The sequence below is a fragment of the Bos javanicus genome, chromosome 14 (genome assembly GCF_032452875.1).
Source record: "Bos javanicus breed banteng chromosome 14, ARS-OSU_banteng_1.0, whole genome shotgun sequence".
Lineage (NCBI taxonomy): Eukaryota > Metazoa > Chordata > Mammalia > Artiodactyla > Bovidae > Bos > Bos javanicus.
In genome coordinates this window covers 7,859,803-7,886,695 of record NC_083881.1, presented here as the reverse complement: position 1 = coordinate 7,886,695, position 26,893 = coordinate 7,859,803, and the positions used below count along the sequence as shown (strand labels likewise).

General features: G+C 49.2%; 1 long non-coding RNA gene across 1 annotated transcript; it reads right to left on the bottom strand.

Moving 5' to 3' along the window:
- Positions 1-11,825: 11,825 nt before the first annotated feature.
- LOC133260317 (uncharacterized) lies at positions 11,826-26,354 on the bottom strand. The gene is made up of 3 exons (XR_009740748.1): positions 23,613-26,354; positions 15,075-22,240; positions 11,826-14,660 (listed from the first exon to the last, which is right to left on the bottom strand). It is a non-coding gene; the product is annotated as an uncharacterized LOC133260317 (long non-coding RNA).
- Between the last annotated feature and the right edge of the window lie 539 nt (positions 26,355-26,893).

The window sequence follows — 26,893 nt, the reverse complement described above, 5'->3', positions numbered from 1 at the left end:
TATTTGTTCTCATTCATTGTCTGTTTTTCTGTTGGGATTTTGTTTAATTTCTCATTGCAGCAGAAAGTTCCTTGGTGTTTCCAATGAACCGTGTCTTCTGGTCTCTGTGTCTTTGTTCCCTTCCCCCCTTAAACTTGGGGTGCTCAGATGACCTGCTTCAGCTGACAGAGTGAGGCAGAAGTAACACTGAATCAGTTTCAGGGCTCAGCCTTCAGAGACCCTAGGCTCTCCAGCTTTGGCTCTCTTTGAAGTCAGCTGCCAGGCAACAGGTCCAGCCACCATGACACGACCATTTTGTCAGAGGCCCAGTCTAGCCACATGGACAAGCCCCGAGGAAGAAAACCGAGGCTCCAGCCTAGCTCTGGCTGGGCTTCTGACAGCCAGCCAGGTGAGTGGTCTCCTTGGAAGTGGGTTCTGCAGCCCATTCCAGCCACTCCTCAGTGGTGAGCAGACACACAGCAGGGAGAGCAGTCAGCCCTGCCAAACCCATAGAAGAATCAATAGCAGACAAATCAAACAATTATTTCAAGCCACTAGTTTGCAGTAATTTGTTACACCCCGATAGCAACCTAAAAGCCTACTATTTACACAAACCCTATAGATTACAGCTTGCATATGGAAGATATTAAGTGTCCAAAGTTAACCATCATTGTTAATCTTATTTTCTCCAGAATTTGTTTGGCATTTTTATTACAGCTGATTGATTTGGTCAAATCTATTCCTTTCTCTCTGTATGGGGTCAGCTTTTTGAGGTCATGCTTAAAGCTCCTGCTCAACTCAGTAAAGTACAATAATACTTACCCATATTTATGCTAGTCTTATGTCTTTACTTTTATATGTGAATTTGAACATTTTCATCAATCTAGAAATTAAGTTGAACCAAAGCAGAAGTAGAGGAAAAGTGAGCCAGTGCCCAGAGCTTTCCCTGGGTCTGAGATGAGACGCTAGTAGGGGCGGGCAGGATGGAACAGCACAGAAGGATGAAGGGGGGCAGGGGCAGGTGACACTGAGGGGGAGGGTCAGGAATAATCCAATGACCTCACCTGCCCAGGTCCTCTGGGCTCCCTCTGATGTGACAAAAGTCCTCGTCCCCAGAGCCCATCTGCTCAGGCCCCCCTGCATCCCCACTGCATGTATCACGTCTCTGTCGCTGAGACGATCACCAAGAGTCCCTTTACTAACACCACCAGTTCTGAAGACAGTCACGTCCAGGCCCAGCTGGGAACCAGCTATAGGTGGACGAGGGGACAGTGAACAACCCCAGGGTGTGGGGCATCTTTTATGATGTCTGGCCTATTCCGGCCTAGCAGCCAAAGTCAGGGAATAAACAAAGAACAAAAAACGTGTAAGCAGGAGGCACAACTCTAGGTGAAAAGGGACTCAAAATACATCATACACAGTGCATTGCATGGATCGTGACTGGACTCTGATTTGGAAAAAAAAAATTGCAAAAGTGATCTGGGAGATAATTCTGTACTTTTAACTATGGGTTGGGTATTAGATGATTTTAGCAATTTCTCATCAATGATCTCAGGTGAGGTGTTGCAGTGTGGTTAGGTGAGAAAAAGGCCTTTCGTTTTAGAACATATTTGTTGAAATATTCAGGGGTAAGTGGTCATGACATCTGCATCTTACTTTCCAGTGGCCCAGCAAATAAAAAAGCAAAAATAAAAGTAAAATGCAAACAGTATTGAATCTTCAGAAGTAGTTACAAGAATAATAAAAAATGAAATGCAAGCAAGGAGCCAAGGAAAATGAGATACAGTCTTTTTGGGTCCTCTAGGGCTTTTATTAAGATTCTCAAGAAAATGCTGGTCTGTCTCAGTGATAATACAGGGTGTGGGCCCCTCCTGGGGCTGAGTTTCAAAGTGGACTGGTGGCAGCATCATCAAGGTCTGGGCATGGCAGAGGTGGGGTCCTCCCTCATGGAGCTGAACTGCAGATCTTAGGGATCCTACAGACTCACTGGAAAAGACCCTGAAGCTGAAAGATTGAAGGCAGGAGGAGAAGGGGACGACAGAGGATGAGATGGTTGGATGGCATCACCGACTCAATGGACATGAGTTTGAGTAAGCTCCAGGAGTTGGTGATGGACAGGGAAGCCTGGAGTGCTGCAGTCCATGGGGTCACAAAGAATCAGATACGATTGAACAACTGAACTGAACTGACTCATCTAGGGTGGCCGTCAGGTGAAATGTAAGGAATCTCTCTGAGGACTGTACCAGCCTGGGCTGGGAGCCCGGCAAGCTCACCAGCGGGATGATTTGAATGAAAGGGTGTAGATTCGTGTGCTAGTCCTTCGCCCAGCGTAGGAGGCCCGCTGGGAACAAGGGCTGTTGCACGTGACCTCTCTGCCCTCTCCTCTGCCCTGTCCAGTCCATCGATCACTGTGTCATGCCTCTGAGCCTGGCGATCGTTTTCTAGGGCTTAACTGAAAAAGTGGGACACAGATCACTATCGATTACTGGGGACCAAGAGCATTTTCCCATGGGTCTAGAAAGGTCATTGGCCGTTCATTTACTCATTCGCCCATTTATTTCTCCACTCAAGAACCTGGTGCTGCTCAAATGCTGTGGACCTGAGGGTTAGAAGATAAACGAGAGCTGGTACTGCCCTGGAAGTACTCACCATCATCACAAGCACAAAAGGTGATTAAGTCCATTACGGGCTATGCCTTTAGAGGTCAGCATGGCACAGAATAAAGAGAAGGCATCTTACCCACCGCCGCAGGGTGTGGAAAGGAAAGGGTGAAGGCAGGGAAATTAATGAGCAGGGCAGACAGGCTTGGGATAATCTCCGGAATAATCATAGTGATCTTTATTGAGGATCTTACATCAATGTGGCAGCATCATCTTCTTTAATCCTCTCAACAAGGGTTAAAGACCTGATTCTCTTCCCCCATCACACAGAGGGGACATCAAGGTTGAGAGGTTAGGTAACTTTCCCTTAAGGCAAGAGATGCAGATGAGATCTGAACCCGCCTGCAAGGCTGCCCACTCATGAGCGAGGCTCATGCCATTGAACGCTGCTGCCTCTGCAAGGAAGGGGAGAGGTGGGGAGGCAGAAACACAAGAGGCGAGATAGGGAGAGATGCCCAACAGGAGGGCACCAAGTTTGGAGAGCAAAACAAAGGGTGCGAGGGCAAGGGTTAAGATCTAAGGGGGCTTTATGAGCTCATTTTTCAGGGGTGGAGACTATTCCTGAGGTTAAAGGAATTGTCAAAGACACACAGCCCCAGCAGCAGAGCAAGAATTCAGGCCCACACTCTCAGCATGAAGACCTATGGCTCTGAACCCTACTGGGGTGGCTTGTCAGGTACTGGTTGGTCTTGAGTGGAGCCAAGATCAGCTGGGCAGTAGAGTGGGAGGTATGAGTTGGGAGTGGGGAGCAAGCATCTGGTGTTTTTTTTCTAGTTAAATAAAAAACTGGATAGCAAAAGTGTTGCCTCAGCGCTAAGGCCACATGTGCACAAGGACACGTACAAATGCATGGGCTGGGCTGACTGGTTGAACTCCTCTGAGATGAGGCTAAAGCCGGCAAATATTTAACCAGGGAGGGGACAGGTATGTGCTGGGCTTCCCAGAGCCTGCAGGACCCAGCCCGAGCTCTGATCCCAGGCACCCCTGAAAACTGCTGAGTGCGGTCCCTGCCTGAGGATGCCTTCCCCTCCCCCCCGTCGCCTCCCTGCTTCTGGGCAGCTGCAAGCTCATATGTGTAGCATCCATTTCGGGGCCCTCAGTGTTGGTCAGTTCAGGGGCAGACATTCCCTATGATCAGGGCAGAAACTCTTCACTGTAGAGGTTTTCAGGGCTAGGACTTCTCTTTTATAGATAGGGAAACTGAGGCCCACAGAAGGGAATCCCTTACCTAGGGTTACACTAGCAGAGGAGAGAGAAAAATCCAGTCTTCCGACACCCCGTCTTGGCCTCATCCTTCCTGTCTTCATGTGCTCAAGCTGCTGTAACAAAAGGCTGTAGACCAGGTGGCTTAAGCAATGAAGAATTGATTTCTCACACTTCTGCAGGCTGGGAAGTCCAAGGTCAAGGCAGATGCTGTTCCTGCTGAGAGCTCTCTTCCTGGTGTGCAGATTGCCACTTTCCTGCTGTGTCTGCTCAACGTGGTGAGAGCCCTTTCTCTTCTACTTTTCATACGGGCGTTAATCCATCATAAGAAGTTCATCCTAAGACCTCACAAGTGAGGAGTGAGAAATCCCCATGAACTTCAGAACACACATGGGAGCCATGCATGTGAAGGGGCAGACCACATGTCAGTGGCTGTGCAGGCAACAGAGAAAGGATGGGGCATTGGATGGACCTGAGGGTTGCCAAAGAAACCGGAAAGCCTGGAGGACCAGCTAAGACAAGAAGCTGAAACTTGAGGGATGTGCATGCTCAGTCATGTCTGACTCTGTGACACCATGGATTATGGCCCACCAGGCTCCTCTGTCCATGGGATTTTCCAGGCAAGAATACTGGAGTGTGTAGCCATTCCCTTCTCCAGGGGATCTTCCCAGCCCGGGGATTAAACCCAGGTCTCCTGTGTTGCAAGCAGATTCTTTAGTCTCTGAGCCACCAGGGAAGCCCTCATTAACCTTGATCAACTTCTAAAAGCCCCTTTTCTATCATCATCACTTCGGGAGTAGAACTTACACATGAATTCTGGGGGGACACAAACATTCAGTCTATAGCACTCCCCAAGGTTAGGAGGATACCTTGGGCCTCATTGCTTCTTCATTCTTCTGCAAATTCTCTACCCCATCACTCTTATTATCTAAAACATTCTGTTTTCTCCCTGGACTCCAATTCCCTCCTCAGTGGATGAGGAGTCTTCGTTTTTCATCTCTGCAACTCTGACCTGGCCTGTGCCAGGTACAGACTGGCCACCTGGTGGTGGTGATGAAGTCACTAAGTTGTATCCAACTCTTGTGACCCCATGGACTGTAGCCCACCAGACTCCTCTGTCTATGGGATTTCCCAGGCAAGAATACTGGAGTGGGTTGTGATGTCCTCCACAGACTGGGTGCTAGATTTGTTAAATCCATTTACCTTTCTCTTTCCATGTACCCCACATTCTGCTTCCAGATTAATGTTTCTGTGGATGTGTTGGGAGAAATGTAGACTGTGGCTGAGCACGTGCAAAGACCCTGAGGCATGAGTGTTCACTATCAAAAAGCCTGGAAGAATTTGGAAGCCAGTGTTGGATGCTGAGAGCAAAGGGGAGAGTCACAAGGAGGTGAGTTATTCTGGGGCTGCCATAATGAAGTGCTCCAGACTGGGTGGCTTAAACAACAGAAATGTACTGCCTTTGGACACTAAAAGTCTGAGATCACTGTGCCAAGCTGGTTGATTCCTTCTGAGGCCTTCTTCCGGGCTTGCAGATGGTCATGTTTCTCCTCCCTGTGTCTTCACAAGCTCTTTCCTCTGTGTGCGTGTATGTGTTGTGTCCTCATCTCCTATTCTTATAAGGACACATGCCATATTGGATTAGGGCCTCCCCACAGTGACCTGACTTTTACTCTGCCTTTTTAAAGGGCTTCCCAGGTGGTCCAGTGGTAAAGAATCCACCTGCCAATGCAGAAGATGTAAGAGATGCAGGCTGAATCCCTGGATCAGGAAGATCCCCTGGAGAAGGAAATGGCAACCCACTCCAGTATTCCTGCCTGGGAAATCCCATGGACAGAGGAGCCTGGAGGGCTATAGTCCATGTGGTCACCTTTTTAAAGACCCTGTCTCCAAATACAGTCACATTCTGAGATCCTGGGAGTTAGAATTTCAATATATGGGTTTGAGGGGAGGGGACACAATTTAGCTCATGACAGGCAGGGCCTTGGAAGGACTTGTAGGTCCAGAAAGGGAGTTTGAACTTTATTCTAAGTTGATGTAAGGCCAGCAGAGGATTGGGAATTAAGTAGTAGATTTACTTTTTAAAAAGATTCCTTGGCTGCTGCATGATGGTTAGAGTTTAGGGGATTAAAGGTTGAAGCAAAGATGGGGCCATTGGAGGAGACTGGTTGAAAGATGACGGTGGGTGCCAGGACTAGTCTAGGGCCACAAAATGTGTAGAATCAAGGTCTACTCCCTGGGAAGTTTGGATTCAACTCTCACTCAGCCTCTCAATGACTCTGGCCAGTGACTCCATGTCTCTTGGCATCGGTTGCAAAGTCTGTAACATCAGAATCCAGAGGACAGCTCACTGCCTTGCCAGCACCCCAGGAGATGATGTGTGGCGAGTGTCCTGTGGATATGCATTCGAAGGTGGGGTCATCAGTACACTCTCCCCAGGCTGAGTGTCCATCCCAGCACCCATGATGGGCATGGTCCAGCCCCCGTGGGTAGCTGGCCTCTGTGCTTCACAGAGTGGGTTCATTCTGACACCCGGAAGCTCTGTTAGATTTTGAACCCTGGACTGTAAAATGTCCAGCCTTACGCCTCCGTCTTATGTCTTTGGGTCACAAGGGCCAGTCCACACCTGTTCCAACCTGTGGTGGGACCCCCCAGGAGTTGGAGTTTGAACCACACCCCGCCGCCTAGAGACGGTGACCCTGGCTGCCACATCACCATCGTGTCTGCATCTTGCTTTGCTCAGACATAAAATAATGACAGCAATAATTACCTGTTGTGAAGAATCAATGAGATAACAACTATTGGATGGTTAGCACAGTGCCTGGTACGTGGTAAACACCTGATCAAGGTTAAAGATTTTATGATCTCAGTTCTACTGGTGAGCAAAAATGAAAGTTACTCAAACTCTTACCTGGGAGGCTTCTCACAAGCCTGAAGATGGCGGAAGTGGATTCAGTATCTTGCAGCTTTATTTCATCTTCACCTCCAGTGGAAGCCTTCGATGGCTGTCTCATGGGCTGTGGTTCAGATCAGATCAGATCAGATCAGTCACTCAGTCGTGTCCAACTCTTTGCATCCCTATGAATTGCAGCACACCTGGCCTCCCTGTCCATCACCAACTCCCGGAGTTCACTGAGACTCAAGTCCATCGAGTCAGTGATGCCATCCAGCCATCTCATCCTCTGTCATCCCCTTCTCCTCCTGCCCACAATCCCTCCCAGCATAAGAGTCTTTTCCAATGAGTCAACTCTTCCCATGAGGTGGCCAAAGTACTGGAGTTTCAGCTTTAGCATCATTCCTTCCAAAGAAATCCCAGGGCTGATCTCCTTTAGAATGGACTGGTTGGATCTCCTTGCAGTCCAAGGGACTCTCAAGAGTCTTCTCCAACACCACAGTTCAAAAGCATCAGTTCTTCAGTGCTCAGCCTTCTTCACAGTCCAACTCTCACATCCATACGTGACCACAGGAAAAACCATAGCCTTGACTACATGGACCTTTGTTGGCAAAGTAATGTCTCTGCTTTTGAATACGCTATCTAGGTTGGTCATAACTTTCCTTCCAAGAGGTAAGCGTCTTTTAATTTCATGGCTGCAGTCACCATCTGCAGTGATTTTGGAGCCCCCAAAAATAAAGTCTGACACTATTTCCACTGTTTCCCCATCTATTTCCCATGAAGTGATGGGACCGGATGCCATGATCTTCGTTTTCTGAATGTTGAGCTTTAAGCCAACTTTTTCAGTCTCCACTCTCACTTTCATCAAGAGGCTTTTTAGTTCCTCTTCACTTTCTGCCATAAGGGTGGTGTCATCTGCATATCTGAGGTTATTGATATTTCTCCCGGAAATCTTGATTCCAGCTTCTGTTTCTTCCAGTCCAGCATTTCTCATGATGTACTCTGCATATAAGTTAAATAAACAGAGTGACAATATACAGCCTTGACGTACTCCTTTTCCTATTTGGAACCAGTCTGTTATTCCATGTCCAGTTCTAACTGTTGCTTCCTGACCTGCATACAAATTTCTCAAGAGGCAGATCAGGTGGTCTGGTATTCCCATCTCTTTCAGAATTTTCCACAGTTTATTGTGATCCACACAGTCAAAAGCTTTGGCATAGTCAATAAAGCAGAAATAGATGTTTTTCTGGAACTCTCTTGCTTTTTCCATGATCCAGCGGATGTTGGCAATTTGATCTCTGGTTCCTCTGCCTTTTCTAAAACCAGCTTGAACATCAGGAAGTTCACGGTTCACATATTGCTGAAGCCTGGCTTGGAGAATTTTGAGCATTACTTTACTAGAGTGTGAGATGAGTGCAATTGTGCAGTAGTTTGAGCATTCTTTGGCATTGCCTTTCTTTGGGATTGGAATGAAAACTGACCTTTTCCAGTCCTGTGGCCACTGCTGAGTTTTCCAAATTTGCTGGCATATTGAGTGCAGCACTTTCACAGCATCATCTTTCAGGATTTGGAATAGCTCAACTGGAATTCTATCACCTCCACTAGCTTTGTTCGTAGTGATGCTTTCTAAGGCCCACTTGACTTCACATTCCAGGATGTCTGGCTCTAGGTCAGTGATCACACCATCGTGATCATCTGGGATGTGAAGATCTTTTTGTACAGTTTTTCTGTGTATTCTTGCCATCTCTTAATATCTTCTGCTTCTGTTAGGTCCATACCATTTCTTTCTTTTATCAAGCCCATCTTTGCATGAAATGTTCCTTTGATATCTCTGATTTTCTTGAAGAGATCTTTAGTCTTTCCCATTCCTCTATTTCTTTGCATTGATCACTGAAGAAGGCTTTCTTATCTCTTCTTGCTATTCTTTGGAACTCTGCATTCAGATGTTTCTCCTTTGCTTTTCGCTGTGGTTACTATCATTATTAAGGTCACTGGTTTCTTTTCCAGTAAATACACTCTTACACTGAATACAAGGAATACTCTCTTCATGTGACCAGTATCCCTGTGTGTCATGCCATAAGCTATCATCAAAGGCCCCCTCCCAGGACCCCTCTCTAAGTTATGAGGACTCTATGGTCCCTCCCACTCAGCACGGCTTCCTCCAGACAAGATGACTTTCTGATCCCAGGACAGACTTGCCAGGGAACAGCCTCTGCTCAGCCTGTGAGCCTCTGTTCACGGAGACAGAGCTGGAGGCTCCCCCACAACATTTTCTGAGGCACTGTTTCAAGGCAGTAAATCAAACCACAGAGCACAAAAATGATTCCCAGGTGAATTCCTTAAACCCTCCCAGTTACACCAGGAAGCAAGGCTCGGTTTGCACTGGCCCTGATACTTCTCTAACACCCTTCTCTGCTCGTAATAAGGGGAAACGCAGTGTGCCCAGAACCTTCCCCGGGAGCTGGGTCTAGCTCGAATTTAATACCTCGTTTGCTTTTGATGGTGTTTATTTTTACCAATGATTTCAATTTACGACCAGTGAAACAGCTTCTCCACTTAGAATACTGATGCAATGTTTTCCTTTAAATTTTTATGTTTCAGTTTATATAAGGATCCATTAATTTTTTTTTTTAATGTGAAGTAATAAATTTCACCAAATGTGCTTGGGTGATGGCAAAAATCACAAATGTCATATGCCAAAGACTGCCGTTTGGGAAACATTACTCAAACACAAACATGAATCCAGGCAGGGAAAACGATGTCCCCGAAGGAGACGCCAGGCAATCAGGATGTGGAGAAGCTGGGACCACCCAGGGAGTCACATGTATTATGCACTTACTTTCCTCAGTCAGGGTTTCCCTGGTGGCTCGGTGGTAAAGAATCTGTCTGCCATTGCAGGAGACACGGATGTGCTCCCTGGGTTGGGAAGATGCCCTGAGAGAGGAAATGGCAATCCATTCCAGTATTCTTGCCTGGGAAATCCATGGACAGAGGAGCCTGGCAGGCTATAGTCCATGGGGTCACAAAAGAGCCAGACGTGACGTAAGAACTAAACAACAAAAACAGCTTTCCCCAGTTACTCTTGCCACCAGCCTGCAAGATGCTATTTTCCCTGTTGCCGTTGTGAAAACCGGATTCCAGGGAGGTTACGTGACTTTCGCAAAGTCATAGAGCTGAATGATGGGGCCAGGACCAGACGCCTTGTCCCCTGGGTCAAGTGGGTCAGTCTTCCCGCCTCGGCCCGAAGCCTGCTTGTTCCAGGTCCCTTCTCCTCCCCGCACATTTGCGGAGCTGACTTCAAACGCTCTGAGCTGTCTTTTCTGAGCACGTCCTGTCCTTGGCAGTAACTCTGGTCCTGGTTACACTGACTCCACGTAAAACATGGAATTCCTCATTGAGCTGACCCTCCACAAAGTGCTGATCTGTTTCCTAAAACTGCACTGGACTCTACTTTCTCTTGCAAGAGGTCACATCTGGACATCCAGAATTCTTGCACTAAGAAGCACCTGCTCGGACCTTGGGACTTACTTACATTAACTTGACTTTGTACCCACCCTTGTCTGTTGCCTGACTCTCCACCTGAGTGCACTGATACCCAGAGTGCTGCCGTCGCTTATCCACTCACCCAGCAGAGAAGCTGACCTTCTAGCTCAGTCCTATAATTCCAGAGACGCCTCCATCTCCCTTGACCCTGGTATCTCTGTAGCAGACTGTACCCCTTATCTCTGGGCTCTCTCCCATTGCTGGAAGCATTGGCCACCAGCGGTCACAATGGGTTCCTTCAAAGAGGTAGGACTGGGGGGTGGAGGGAAGGCAGGACCATCTGGTTCTTCTCCAGAGAGACCCCACTCCCGGGCATACACACCCTTGGCCTCAAGAGCAGGACAGAGGGAAGAGTCTAGGCTGAGAAACCGGAAGCCTCATTCCTGGATCACTCACTCACTCCTAGGGACTTTGGGCAAGATGTGGTCATTTGGTATATTCATCTGTAAAATGGGGAGGAGCTTCAGGAATTGCCATCTCAAGGTCTTTATGTGGCCCACAAACACTCTTATGTTCCGTTCTTGCTTGTGCCCCACCCTCATAGCAGTTTAAAAAATCAAAACAGTTCAAATAAAAAATCCAACTGTCCAGATGTTTCCTTGAAAAGAGAGAAACTGGCACCACTGACCTCATTTCCTGTAGGACAGAGGTAGCTGGAGTAGAGCTCTGGCCATCCCAGGGGATGGGACGCTGGCTCTCCAGACCTCCACTCCCTACCCGCTACGGTGCCCTCAGGTCAAGGATCAGCTGTCTTTAACACTGTTCTGATGGTTTGTTATAAAGGAGGAATAATTCTTGGTATCTCTCTAAGATGAATGAGGGAAAAAGCTGAGCACAGAATTTGCCTAGGAAAGGGAAATGTTCCCTTTCTCTCCTTCTTTTACAATATTTTGGTTTGGTTTGGTTTGGTCTGGTGTGTGGATGTGCATGCACGCAAATGTACTCACTCATGCACACATGCGTGGAAATGACAGCTCCTCTTATTTAATATGCAAAGTGGGCCCTTCATTTCCATGGTTGGCGTCTGCCACTGGGGCCTCGGAGAAGGCTGCTGCCCGGGGCTGGGAGGGCTGGAGGTCCCTTCCCGGGGGACAGGCTCTGCAGCAGTTGGCTGACCGCATGGCAGCCCAGAAGGTCAGCCGCCAGGAGGCTGAGTCCAGAATGCACCGTTTTGTTGTGTAATTAACACACAGTGTTCATTTTTAGGGCCTGTCTTGGGAATGAGAGCCAAGAGCATTCCTATGGGGTCAGAAGGGAGCGTGTTTACTGTCAGGCTGGAGAAGGCACTTCCCCCAATAAGCCCCTTGGGTAGTGCTTTCAAGATCCAGGACTCAGTAGATTCTCAACAGGCACCTTGGGCACGTGGGCTCTGGACCAGACCTGGAGAGCAGGGCCAGCAGTTAGATGCCATCCTGTCTGTAGGGAGCTCCCAGGGATGTGGGGGATCTGCCCTGGAAGGAGACCACCCCCAGGGGGTGAGGACAGTGGCAGTGAGGAGCCCAGGGAACTGGAGGGACTGGGGGCAGGGAGACTGGCAATCTGGGGCAGTGGGTCCAGAGAAGACAGGAGAAGGATGAGTTTTCTCCTCCTCGAGGGCTATTTGTAAGCATCTTCTTTTGGAATCACAATAATTTATTTTCCTGACTGCAAGTATAATTCATTCTTTTTTCCAAAAAAAAAAAAAAAAATGGGTGAGTTCAAGCATAAACGTTCATCTGAGATAACCAATGCCCAGTGTTGGCTGCATACGTTTCTCCAGCATTTCCTTCTAGGTTTCAGCTTAAGACTCCTGGGGGCTCACTTTGCTCCAGGCCTGACAGCATCACGTGGTTGCACTTAATCCTCACAACAACTCCATGAGGAAGGTGCTACCTGAATGCCCATTTCTACATGGGGATACTGAGGCATGGTGTGAGTGAGTCACTCAGTCCAGGTTACACACGAAGGAAGTGGCAGAATCAGGACCCCTGGCTCCAGGTCTGGGCTCTTAACCCTGAGGCATAGGAAGTCAAGATACTCACCCATCCTCACCCACATTCATCAGATGGTCTTGTTCGAGAATGCTTGGACTTAACCCCCGCTCTCTGCTGCCTTCAACATAATGATTACGCCCATACACCTACACTGAGGTATTATTTCCCCAAATGGTCTCATGGTGTACTAAATATCTTGTGTTACTTTCACTCTTAACTATAAGCAAATCTGCTCTTCAGTTCGAAATCTGTTTGACATTCCAAATTCGAACATACTGCCACTGATCTGACCCATCTCTTCTTTATGGTTTTTTTTGGGGGCAGTTTCCAATTTTCTTAAACACAAGGCTCCCACAGAGACCTTGGCCAAGGCCGATGAGCATTTCGGCTGGACTGGTTCCTGGAAGAGGGACCTCGGGGTCAATGGTGTGGACACGCAGCCCAGAGAGGTCTGCCAAGCCGCCCAGGAAAAACTGCCTGAGGGCTCACTTCCCTCTGCTGGAGCAGGAAGGCCTGAGCTGCGTGGCGTTTAAATGCCTCTCCCGGCCTCCGCGCACTTTGTGCTTTCATCTGTGCTCTTGGATGTCCTTAAGAAGGTCATAAAAATAACCAACAAAGCCTGTGATGTGGTCAGCCACTACAGTTCCCAGGAAGACAGGTTGGTTTGGAGGTACACAGGTGTAAGTTACATGGAGGCCCCCCTTCCTCCCCGCAGCCCCCAGCCAGCAGGCACAGTCCAGAGAGCAGAATTCAAGCTGGACTTCAGCCTCCACTTCCGCCCCTGCGCGGGGTACACATCACTGTAGTTAGGGCAGTGAGCTGGATCTGGGATGCCTGGATTCAAATCCCACCTCTAAGTCCTATGAGTCATGTGCTCTTGGACAAGCCACTTAACTCTACGTGTCAATTTCCTGGTGTGAAATAGATGCCTGTTATAATAATACTGCCTCTTTGCCTGGCCAGCAGTGGTGAGAATTAAGCAGAAATATCTAAAGCCTTTAGAGACGTATACAATGAAGATTCAGTAGATGATTGCCACCAGGCAGTTAACCATCCCCATGGGCAGTTATTAGGGTTTGGCCATCCCTTCCAGAGGCTTTGTTTTTCTCCAGCATGAAGGCTTCTTTTTGCCTTCAAGGCTGCGTGTTTTATTGGAAAGATACAAGACTTGGGAACCAGAGAGAAAGGAGCTGGGATCTGACTCTCCCCTTCAATCCATGTGACCTCAACTGACTCTCTTTACATCTCAGAGTTTCGTGTATATATACTTGAGACCTATCCACGCACCTAGCCAAGAGGGGCCCCGCAAATGCTGGTTCCTCTGTCAATTCAAGAAACCAAGACAGTAGAGGGTAGGAGGTGGAGAATTCGGGACGAGGAGGGAGGAGGAATGTGTGGATAGATCCAGACAGGAGCTTGCATTTTTGGCTCACAGAGGAGCCTTTCCAAAGCCATCGATGGTGGCCATGTCCTGCCTTGTCAGTGTCCCCAAAACCCACCGCAGAGCTATCCAGATGCCAAAGCACTAATGGGCTGATACACCAGGGCACAGCACATCCTCTCCTCCAGCCCCCTCATCCTTCAAGACCCAACCTTGTGCCACCTACTCCTGGAAGCGTGGACCTTTCTCCAAACTGGGATCATCACCTCCTGGAATCTCCCCTGGCTCTTCTTTTGTACCTTTTTGCAGGGACTTCATTCCACTCATATTTTCCCTGGGGGACAGAAGTTTCCAGAAGGAAGAGGCTGGTGTAATGCAAGGCAGGTGGGGATGGGGACATTGGAGTCATGACTCACCATCGAGCAATTCCAGGGACAAAGCACTTAGCCTCTCTGCCTTAGCAGGAGTGGGGCCACACTTGGTGAGCACCACCCCACCCTGCTCTGTAGTTGCTGGGCTGAGTGCATTCCGTGGGTTCTTGGAGCCGGTGAGTTCTTCTCCCTCTTCTGCTTTTGTAGAGAAGGAAGGAGTGGAGATTCAGAGGTAGCAAAAGCTTTGTCCAAGGACACACAGACTATAAACAGAGGCAGAGCTGGAATCTGAACTCAATTTTACAAGTACATGCCCCCAGGTGTCACCTCCTTCAGAGGTGGGGGACTCAGGAGAGGCTTTGGATGGGGGCTAGTTCAGTCATTTCAGTTGCTTGGTTGTGCCTGACTCTGAGTCCCCAGGGACTGCAGCACGCCAGGCCTCCCTGTCCATCACCAACTCCCAGAGCTTACTCAAACTCATGTCCATTGAGTCGGTGATTCTCTGTCATCCCCTTCTCCTCCTGCCTTCAATCTTTCCTGGCATCAGAGGCTTTTCCGATGAGTCAGTTCTTCACATCAGGTGGCCAGAGTATTGGAGTTTCAGCTTTAGCATCAGTCCTTTCAATGAATATTCAGGGTTGCTTTCCTTTATGTATCCTATAAAACAGGGGTCCCCAGCCTCTGAGCTCTAATGCCTGAGGATCTGAGGTGGAGCTGATGTAACAATAATAATAAAGTGCGCAATAAATGCAATGCACTTGAGTCATCCTAAAACCACTCCTTTCCTGACCCTGGTCTGTGGAAAAATTGTCTTCTACCAGATCAGGCCAAAAATGCTGGGGACCACTGCTCTAGAACACAGCACAAGACTTTCAAATAAGGAATTTGACCTGGCAGCAGCACACAGAGTTTCACAGCCTTGAGTCATCATGATTCGAGTTTTTGAGTATGGGCGGAGCAAACGACATCAAGCACCACACCCGCCCTCCATCCCCACCAATGCCTTGTCAAGCTGGGAGATGCCCTGGAAGAGAAGGAGCAATTGTCCCAAGTCAGGAGGGGCACGCTTACCTCCTGGCTCCACCCTCATGCCGCCATTCTCCCATGAGCCTTGGGGACTTGTTTTGCTGAGAGAATCTGGAAGCACCATGAGTGAAGGCCCTGTCCCCAAGGTGACTGTTGTCACAGATGAGGAAACTGTAGTTTAGAAAGGTGAAAGGGCCCTTGGAATTCCAACTCAGATGAGCTGGAAGTGTTTTTAAACACCAGACTTGATGGCTGAGGTTTATCTACCCTAAGCTATCCAGGCATAGGGAACACAGAATGATTGTAGTTTCAAAACTGTTAAACTATAGTGTAGATAAATGCTTTGCAAATGCTGGTGGGCATCAGAATCACCTGGAGTGTGTGTGATCTTCCCTAACTCAGATCACACACCTGCCCTGCATCATGTACGCACATGGGGTGTTTATGGGAGAAATGAAGACCCAGGGCTTCCCTGGGGGTCCAGTGGTTAAGAATCCACCTTACAATGCAGGGGGCACAGGTTCGATCCCTAGTCCAGGAAGATCCCACGTGCCTCAGGGCGACTAAGCCCATGCACCACAACTACTGAGCCTGCACTCTAGAGCCTGTGTGCTGCAACTAGAGAGAAGCGCTGGATCACCGCGACTACGGAAAGCCTGCATGCAGCAGCGAAGACCCAGCGCAGCCAATAAAGAAATATTTTTTTTAAAAAAGCAGAACAAGAAGCAGGCATCACCTGGGTCTGTGTCTTCCAGGCTGCCTGTCTTCAGCAGTTCATAACGTTACTGGAGTTGATTTCTGCCAAGTAGGTAGCAGCCTGCCCATTGCAGTTCGCTTGATTTATGACTTCTACTTATAAACTGAGTTGAAATCTAGCCAGATAAGGCCTGGCCCAGTGAACAGCCTGTGGAAGGGCAGACGTTGCAGCTTGTCCCTACAGTGGCCAAGCAGAGTGCCTCCCGCTGGCTGAAACTGCAAGAGCTATGGTGCTCCCCACCCCCTGAAGAGGAGGCATTTCTTTTTTTGAAAATGGTGCAAAGATGGATGGAAGAAATATATTCTAGCGCAGACGGTAAAGAATCTGCCTGCAATGCAGGAGACCCAGGTTCAATCCCTGGGTCAGGAAGATCCCCTGGAGGAGGAAATGGCAACCCACTCCAGTATTCTTGTCTGGAGAATCCCAAGAAGTGAGGAGCCTGGCGGGCTACAGTCCACGGGGTTGTCCAAGAGTCAGACACGACTGAGCGACTGACACTTTCTTTCTTTCACTGGCTCCTTCCTTTAAGTGGATTGGTGTAAGGGAAGAGCATTCCAGTCACAGGTCCCTAGACCAATATTCAAGCACTGTCTGTGTGACCTTAGAACAAGTTACTAAACGTCTCTGAGCATTGCTATCTTCAGCTCGCATGATTCCACAATATCCATCACCTGGGCAGGGAGAAATAATAAGACAGAAAAAGCAAAAACAGTACTGGCAGATGGATGCTGCTTGATTTATGTTAATTTTTTCTTTGCTTCACTCTTAGAGATAATTTTATCAGTGCTTTTTTCAGAAATGCATGTGCTCCTAAGATGTCGCTCCTGGGGATGTGATAAAAGTCACTCTCCCACAATGCTTGCTGCCTTGTTAGTCTGTATCTAGGAGCTTACTAGATGGCTGCCCCATTGCATTGTTCAAGCTGACAGCGTTTCTTTACAGCATACTGTAAACCCAGCCTGGAGCGAGGAGCTGGGAAGTTAAAGAAAGCCTGTCCAGTCTGCAGGAGCTCACAGACCAGCCGGAGAGGGGCAGCTCCAGCCAGAAAGGACAAGCATCCTGGTGGAAATCCCCATAGGGCTACTGCTTCAGACTATGGGAACTGGGAATGCGCTCTGGGGGATGCATCTTCAGTGACTTCAAATACGAGCGAGACTGCTATAGGCAGAACTGGGGAAAACCGTCGAAAAGTGACTATGGGGTTGAATTTGTTAAACTGTAGTGTAGATAAATGCTTTGCAAATACTAGCTGGCATCAGAATCACCTGGTTGTCGTTTGGTTGCTAAGTCATATCTGATTCCTTTTTGACCCTATGGGCTGTAGCCCACCAGGCTTTTCTGTCCATAGGATTTTCCAGGCAATAATACTGGAGTGGGTTGCCATTTCCTCCTCCAGGGGATCTTCTTGACCCAGGGATCGAACCCACGTCTCCTGCATTGTCAGGCATATTCTTTACCACTGAGCCACTGGGGAATCACCTGAACGGTGTGCTGAAACACACATCACACGAGACAACCTGCCTTCAGTAGATGAGTGGATAAACCGTGGTCCATTCAAACAGTGGAACACTATTCAGTTCTAAAAAGAAATAAATGATCAAGTTGTGAAAAGACATGGAGGAAACTTGATTGTGAATTCACTCAGTTCAGTTCAGTCGCTCAGTCGTATCGGACTCTTTGTGACCCTATGGACTGCAGCATGCCAGGCTTCCATCTCCAACTCCCAGAGCTTGCTCAAACTCATGTCCATCGAGTCGGTGATGCCATCCAACTATCTCATCCTCTGCCGTCCCCTTCTCCTCCTTCCTTCAATCTTTCCTAGCATCAGGGCCTTTTCCAATGAGTTAGCTGGTGTCCAAAGTATTGGAGTTTCAGCTTCAGCATCAGTCCTTCCAATGAATATTCAGGGTCGATCTCCTTTAGGATGGACTGGTTGGATCTCCTTGCAGTCCAAGGGACTCTCAAGAGTCTTCTCCAACACCACAGTTCAAAAGCATCGATTCTTCAGTGCTCAGGTTTCTTTATGGTCCAACTCTCACATCCATACATGACTATTGGAAAAACCATAGGTTTGACTAGATGGACCTTTGTTGGCAAGGTAATGTCTCTGCTTTTTAATATGCATTCTAGGTTGGTCCTAGCTTTTCTTCCAAGGAGCAAGCGTCTTTTAATTTCATGGCTGCAGTCACCATCTGCAGTGATTTTGGAGCCCCAGAAAATAAAGTTTCTCACTGTTTCCATTGTTTCCCCATCTATTTGCCATGAAATGATGGGACCAGATGCCATGATCTTAGTTTTTGGAATGTTGAATTTTAAGCCAGCTTTTTACTCTCCTTTTTTGTTTAATTCTTCTTCACTTTTTGCATTAAGTGTGGTGTCATCTGCATATCTGAGGTTATTGATATTTCTCCTGGCAGTCTTAATTCCAGCTTGTGCTTCATCCAGCCCCACATTTTACATGATGTACTCTGCATATAAGTTAAATAAGCAAGGTGACAATATACAGTCTTGGCGTACTCCTTTCCTGATTTGGAACCAGTGCATTGTTCCATGTCCGGTTCTAAGTGTTGCTTCTTGACCTGCATGCAGATTTCTCAGGAGGCAGATAAAGCGGTCTGGTATTCCCATCTCTTTAAGAATTTTCCACAGTTTGTTGTGATCCACACAGTCAGTATTGACTATGCATCACCAAGTGAAAAATGTCAAACTGAAAAGTTTACGTACTGTTATTTTAACTATCTGACATTCCAGAAAAGGCAAAACTATGGAAACAGTAAAAAGATCAGGGGTTTCCAGGAGCTAGGGAGGAAGGGGGACGAACAGAGCACAGAGGATATTCAGGGCAGTGGAAGCTACTCTGATACTATATTGATGGATACACATCACACACATTTGTACCAAGAGGGAACCCTAATGTAAACTATGGGCTTTGGGTGATTCTGATGTGTCAGAGCAGGTTCATCAGTTGTAACAAATGTACCACTCTGGTGGGAGATTTGATAATGAGGGAGGCTATGAATATATAGAAGGAGGGGTATATGGGATATGGCTATATTTTCCACTGAATTTTTCTGTAAACCTAAAACTGTTGTAAACAGTAAAGTCTACTAAAACACACACAGATCACTGCAGTCCACCCTAGAGTCTCTGGAGTGCAACTTACAAAGGTGCATTTTCACCAAGTTCCAGGTGATGGTCCTCATAGAGAAGAGGTTGTGGAGGAAGAAAGTAGGGAAGTTAGATTGAGCCAGGCCACAAAGGAGCTTGAGTGCCTGGCTGTGTGCCGGGCGATGCTCGTCACATCAAGCATATGGCCATGGTCCTCCATGTGTTCATATATTCCTCCACTGAACCAGCATCTGCCGAGCCCACCATGTACTATGGCTGTGATGAACTCCAGGTATACAGAGGTGGAGAAAATAGTCTGATTTTTGCCATCATCTTTGCCCTTCTGGGGCTTACAGTCCAGAGCCACATGGATCTTACCACACACGACGTTTTATTGTCAATGACACTGGGAAGATCTCCTGGAGTAGGAAATGCCACTGCAGTATTCTTGCCTGGAAAATTCCATGGACAGAGGAGCTTGGTGGGCCCAAGAGTTGGACACAACCGAACGCACGCGCACACACACACACACACACACACACAGTTGGCACACCAGGGTGCAGTAGACAGGACTCTGCAGGTGGGATTTGTTTCAAAATCATGTCTGTTTAAAGAAGGGCTTTGTCTTGACCAGAGTACCCCATAGTGTCTGAGGGACGGATGCTCTGCTATGACTCTTGATCATGGAAAGTTATGTCATCCATCTATTGAACTATAGGGTTGGCTGCTCCAATGGAGACCAGACTTAATCATGACCAGAACAAGAGAGAAATGTATCTGTCTCTTGCAACAATGCAGGCTTGGGCGGCCCATGGCTGAAATGTCTGTTCCACATTGAGATCTGAGGGCACTCAGCTCTTTCCCTTTGCTGCTCTGATGCCCCTGGTGTTGCTTCAATCCCCAGGGCTGGGATAATTTACCATCCGCCTTCTGATTGCCCAACTCCTGGGCCACTCAGATGGGATGCGGTGAGAACGGTGCTCCTGGGAGTTGTGCAATGGGGCCCTGTGGTGCACCACCACCGCCGCACAGAGACAAAGCAGGAACAGGAGAGGGGAGCGAGTGGAACGTCCCTTCAAGACTCACCCTGGAAACAGCACATTCCACTTCTGCTCACAAACCACACACCACAGCTGAGTCACGTGGCCTCGCCCGGCTGCAATGGATGTCGACGGGGATTCATCCCATTTCCATAGGATGCTTTCTGTGCAGCAATTCTTTCTGAAATGTCATTTCATTTCAGAAATGAAATGACAGCCCCGTGTTGTAACTGTGGGGCTGACTCAGGACCTAAAAGAATGATGGAGCAACACCACGGCCTAAAGTCCAAGGAACCGGCACAGGTCTCTCTAAGTCTGGGTGGTGTTTTCCCCCTGCTGCTTCTCTTCCGAGGCAAGGGCTTCAAGGAGATTCTACAGAGTATAGATTTGGGGGATGTGTTTTGGTCCACAGGGTAAAGGGCGAAGGCTCACCTGGGGAGTCCTGGAGCCTCCCTACTCTGTGTGTCCAGGGTTCCATGAGGCAGGGTTTCCCTGAACGCCAGCCTAGGGGGCTGGGCATTTCAGAGGGGACCAGGATGCCCAGGCCCCAAGCCCCTGGAAGAAGGGCAAAGTCCAGGGAGGGTGACATCACATACACACCCCACTTCAGTCAAAGATGGCATAGAGTGAAAGCAGAGGCTCAGTCCTTCCTGGAGGAGGCGGCAGAAGGGAGAGGTGTGTGCTCGGCAGCCAGGACAGCTGCGGGAAGAACATGAAACACCATGTGTGGCGGGAAGGCCGGGTCATCCCTGCAGCTCTGCCAGTGAGTGGAAAGTGGGGACAATGAGAAGGGCAGCAGAGAAAGGAGATGTGTGGAAATGAGAGCCCTCCAGCAGAGGCTTCCCTGCAGGCTCACTCAGTAAAGAATCCGCCTGCAGTGGAGGAGACCTGGGTTCGATCCCTGGGTTGGGAAGATCCCCTAGAGGAAGGCATGGCAACCTACTCCAGTATTCTTTGCCTGGGGAATCCCACAGACAGAGGAGCCTGGTGGGCTGCAGTCCATGGGGTCACAAAGAGTCAGACACGACTGAGCGACTCACCCTTCTCCTTGTCTGCAGTGGCAGCAGGGGAGTGGGGGCTTCGAGAAGCCTCCAGGCAAAGTCAGGGTCCTCCTTCCCTGAATGATCCCCCAGCCCCAAGCCCTTCTACCCATGCCCTGATGGCACAGGCACTGAGCAAAGAGCAGCCCTTGGCTCCCTCCCTGCCCCACCCACTCAGAACAAAACAGAAGGAACTTTCTCCCTCCTCCTGGGACTGCCAGGCTCCTGACTTGCTTACCTTGGTCATAGGTCTCTTGCTTACAATAAAATGTTTGCTCAGGTTTACCTGGATTCCAGTGGGGCAAGGTCTGATAACTGGGCTGATCGACACCACACTATTTCACAGGAGAAGACCTAGGCCAGAGAGGGACATTCCTCAAGGCCCTTGAATTCCCTCACCAAGCCCAGAACTTGGGTTCCGTGACTGAGCTCCCTGTTGCTGGAAGTAATCAAGGATCAGCAGTGGAAAACTTGTCAGAGAGTGACTGAGTCTCCCTGGTTTTCTGTTTCCCCACCTGTAGGGTCTAAGGCTCAGATTCTGTAACCTCTACTCCTCATTTACTTGCTGCCAATCTGCCCTCAAACATTTAATGAGCCTCCTGTACCTAGGTCTAGGTCTGAGTCTGAACCCCAGCTCTGTCTCTCACTAGCTGTGCAGCCCAGGGGACATAGCTTATCTCTGGGCCTCAGTTTTCTCATCTATAAAGTGGGCATGACAACCTCTATTTGTAGAGTTTTCGGGAAGTGCCCAGCATACGAAAGTGCTCCATAAATGGTAGCTGCCATCATTCCTTAAGATGTGAAGAGGTCTTCAGGTTCTGGGAAGTTCTGACGACCTCAGGGTGTCCCTGCTGGTGTTCCATCAGCTTGGGAGACCCTGGTAGTAGAACTTTCTCTTGTGCTACGAGATGGTGAGTCCTAGGAGAAAGGCAGGCCCCCTAAGAGCAGTGCAGCACTGAGCACAGCAGACCTGCAAGGGTGTGTGCCCTACCACCTGGACTCCAGCAGCAGCCTTGAGCACAAGTAATGTTCTCCTGAGCTTTCCAAACACTCAGAGAGGCAGAGAAGCATGTCCATGTCACCCAGACAGTGTAGAGCAGCCCTAACTGATTCCAGGCATCCCGGTGCCACAGGCTGGGTGTTTCGCTGGCTCCTGGACCACATCTGTCACTCCGTGCTTCTGCACCTTTGCTCTGCTGCACCCTGAGCCTGGAACACACCTCCTGCCTCCCAGGCTCTCCCAGTTCCAGCATTTTCTGCAAAGCCCTGTCGATGCAAAAAAAAAATAGTTGCAACCTAAAAGTTGAGAGCTATTTTTTGTTCAGTGGGAATTTTTAGGACTTCAAGCCCAGGCACAGTATCTCAAGTAACCCTGAGAGAACTGCTCTGAGGAGGTGGGGAGTGGGGAAAGGAGTCAGGTTATATGGAAGTCTGCAACAAAAGACAGGTAGTCTGAACATCAAAAGGTATTTTTGTGAGTTAAAGAATATCAGATATCACAAGTGAAGGAATTTAGCGCTTTTCTACACATGGGAAGATGCAAGAGTCTGGGCTTACTGAAATCATTCCTTTCATAGCATCTCAGCTATCTGGGGCCAGCATCCTGCGATTTTCCTCAGTGCTCACAGAGGGGAGTGGCTGCAGCCTAATGACCGCCTGATTGCAGGTATTGTTTTCATTCCTGGTCGCCCTTTAGGGCTCAGAAAGTTGCCTTTGGAGAACTGAAATCACCGATGACTGTGCCATCCTTTTTTATGGATATGGCAGGAATACTCCATTTCTCAGGCTACCCACTCCAGTATTCTTGGGCTTCCCTTGTGGCTCAGCTGGTAAAGGATCTGCCTGCAATGCGGAGACCTGGGTTTGATCCCTGGGTTGGGAAGATCCCCTGGAGAAGGGAAAGGCTACCCACTCCAGTATTCTGCCCTGGAGAATTCCATGGACTGTATAGTCAGTCCGTGGTGTCACAAAGAGTCAGACACAACTGAGTGACTTTCACTTTCACTGCATTTCCCACCTTGGTTCACAAGTCCCCGCCTCCTGGAAGCTCTCCTTCTCATGGGCTCTGGAGAAAGTTTTTGGTTTCTTCTCAGCTCCCACAGTCCTTTGCACTGGGCTGTATCACAGCCTTATCTCCACCTCCCAGGCTGTCACCTTAATTATCTGTTTGTCTCTTTCCCAGTAAACTGGAGCGGCCAAGGACCAAGACCCTGATTGAGAAGCAGGTCTATTGCCTTCAGGACCTTATCGCTCTCTGCCCTAAATTATAGTTATTTGGGTTCCTGCCTTCTCTCCCCATGCCGGCTGTTGAGCTCTGAAATGTCTTTAAAAGCATTTCATTGTTTTGTTAGTCAGTGCTTTCCCAGCAACAACTAGGTTGAGGCCCTTGATAACTTTAAAATCACAGGTTGGGGACACAGGTAGGAGAGGGAGGGGCAGGAAATGGCAGTGGTTCTGGGAGAAGTGGGTGGGAAGAGAGAAAGGACTTGAAAAATTTTAAATGTCCAGCAAAGGGACTTCCCTAGCAATCCAGTGGTTAAGTCTTCGGGTTTACACTTCAGGGGGCTCAGCTTTGAGCCCTGGTCGGGGAATTAAGATCCTGCGTGCTGTACCATACAGCCAAAAATAAATAAAATACGCAGTGAAAACAGAGTCTATCCTGGTTCAGATATGTCCTCCAGGGCACTGCCTTTCTCCAGCTTAGTCCTGGACCTGGTCCTGGTTTCCAGCTGCCCGTGTGGCTGCTGCAGAAGTTGGTTCCTAGTGGAGACCTCAGGACCTCGTCCACCAGTCGCTGGCTCCGTGCTACAGTGGGCAAGCCCAGCCCCATCAGGCCAGACCAGATTCTGAAGCCGGCGTTGACACCAACAGGCTGTGTGACTGTGAGCAAGTTACTACACCCAGCTTGAAATGGGACCAGGAACACCTAAGTCAGAGGGACTTTGGGAGGGTTAAGTGAAATGATGGAGGCAGAACTTGGGGCACAAGGTGGGAGCTCTCTTTCTGCTGAAACCTAGCAGGACCCTGTGGGGCTCTTGGGCACACAGCCTTTCAAACAGTTGCTAATCAGGGATGGGAGAAGAGGCAGAGATAGGGGAGGAACAGTCAAGAAACAATAGTGCAGACTTGGGGCAGGGTCCGGGTTCCCCCTCAAGAGATTGTTGTTCAGTGGCTCAGTCGTGTCTGACTCTTTACAACCCCATGCACTGCAGCATGCCAGGTTTCCCTGTCCTTCACCATCTCCTGGAGTTTGCTCAAACTCATGTTCATTGAATCAATGATGCCATCCAACCATCTCATCCTCTTTGCCCCCTTCTCCTCCTGCCCTCAATCTTTCCCAGCATCAGGGTCTTTTCCAAACAAGTGGCCCAAATACTGGAGCTTCAACTTTAGCATCAGTCCTTCTAATGAAAATTCAGGGTTTATTTCTTTTAGGATTGACTGGTTTGAGCTCCTTGCAGTCCCAGGGACTCTCAAGAGTCTTCTCCAGCACCACAGTTCGGGATAAACATAACAGTATCTTTGAGCTCTTCTGCAGCACTAAAACCCTCACCAAATGGAAGATGTTTCAGAGAGAAGGTCACGGTCTGATAACCTTAAGAAGCTCATCAGGAGACCACTTGAGATGGGAATGAAGGACTGTAGGCCCTCCAGACACACTGGTTCTTATCAGCAACCCGCCCTTGGACCATTGCTATAAAACTCCTTACCAAATCCCCCTGGGTTGGGACTCACAGTTTTTCAGGGCATGAACCCACTGGGTCCCCCTTTGCCTGGCAAAGCAATAAAGCTTTTCTTTTCTACTTCACCCAAAACCCTGTCTCCAAGACTTGATTTGACCCTGTGCACAGAGGCTGAGTTTTTTGGGCACCAGAACCAGGGAATAAATCAATGAAATTGAGAACCTCCTCCTGCTCTCACTGTGACCCAGCCAGGCACCTACTCTCAGCATGCCCTCTGGCACTCACGGCCTTTCAGTCATTCAACAAACATTTCTGAGGGCTAATTAAGAACTGAGGACACAATAGGAAGCAAAGCCAGGACGTCTCCTGCCCACACAGAGCGGAGTCCAGAGGGGGAGACACACATAACCCAAATAAACAAGGTGGCTCTGACTAACAGCGAGAAGCATTTTGCCAAGTTAAAAAGAGCCAGTGAGGTCCCTGGGCAGTCAGGCAGCCCCCTTCCACCTCCCACCCTCCACATCATTTCATCTTGAGGACACACTTAACAGTAGGAAGAAGATGGACTATGCCCATTCAACAGAGAGGCAAACTAAGACAGGTAGGGGATAGGTAAGACCTTCCCAGGTCCCCCAAAACCTTCCAAAAGACCAAGCCAGGCATAGCTGCCCAATAAGAACCTGGGTCCCTCCCCTCCTGAGGCTCTCCCACAGCACCCCCAGCCTCACTAGCCTCTTCATCAGATTTCAGGAAGGCCTTTGCACGCTCTGAGCTCCACTTGTTTTTAGCAGGCCGTAGGACAGGGCAGAACAACCTTATCTATGGCCATTTTGCAGGTGTGCCAACATGTATTTCACAGACAAAGAACTGAGCCCAGAGTCCCTGAGGCTGGATGGCCCGGCCTGGCACCAAAGGTCCCCCTGCTCTGGGATAAAATTACAGGTCTCTTTCCCACGTGGAGCCGTGGGCTCCAGGAGGACTGGACAGGGTCTGGGAGCCTGAATCTCAAGAGGGTCCTTAGCTGGTGCTCTGACATCTGGGTCTTCTCCTGTCGGGGTGGCCCCGCAGCGGAGGCGAACTGGTGCGGGAAACCGCCACCACCTTCCCCTCCATCCTGCCCGCCTCAGTCTGGGATGGGACGTGCTGAACCTCATGCCCCTCCCAAGAATCCCTCAAGGCCGAGAGGTGACTCAGAGCCCCGTGAGCCAGGCTTCCTCCACCAGATGTGGGGCGGGGCCCCGGGGAGCGAGGTCACCGGGGGCGGGGCCGCAGAGAGCGCGTGGTCACAGAAGAGGGCGGGGCCAGGGGAGGGCGGCCTCTTGAGGGCGGGGCCACCCCTTCCAGGAGCGGGAACACGCGGCCTGCCACTGCACCTGCTCCGCCAGTCAATACTTGGTTCCTCCCCTGCGGCTCCCTCCAGTTTCCTTCTCTTTTCCTTGGAGGGACCGCTAGGTCTGTCCTGTCCGTGGTCCTGCCGCCCTCACTTCCCGGGCATTCACGCAGGCGGGTGAGGGGTGGGCGGCGGGGTTGCTGTGCTAAGGACTCCTGCAGAGCTCCCTCCTGCCATCCTCTCTGTAGTCCTGCCAGGCCAGCAGGGGGAAACTGAAGCTCGGAGAGGGAGGTGACTTGTGGAGCTGAGATTCAAAGCCAGCTCAGTCAGACCGAAAGACTATGAGCTTTCCCCAGGGCGGTCACGCTGAGTGGGGAGGGGGCTTCCCCTTGGGGACTATTGATAGTCAACTTCCTTGTGCCCATTTTATAGACAGGGAGACTGAGGTACAAGGAAGGGAAGTGGCTGGTGGGGGAGAAAGGAGACACTATGACATTGCCCTAGGACAGGACCATGTTTCCCTCTCTGCTCCTTCTTGGGGTGGGTGCTCTGGCTGACAGGGGTAGGGGTCTATCCAGAGAAGGGATGGCGAACAAATGAATGAGGTGCTGGGACTGCACTGCCCATATGACAGTTTTCATGTGGTTTTTGAGCACTTGCGGTGTGACCAGAGAAACCGAAGAACTGAGTTTTTCACTGGATTTCATTTTAATTTGTTAAAATGAACATTTAAAAGCCAATATACTCAATGCAGATAGTGGAAAAGTCTGAAGAGTTTGGAATGGGTTGAGTATGTGAACCAACGTTTTCTGACTGCAGATTTTATGAAATCTAAATACAGACCAAGTACTTTAGATGAAAATTTAGCCTCTGAATAGAGATGAATTCTACGCAGTGTGAAATACA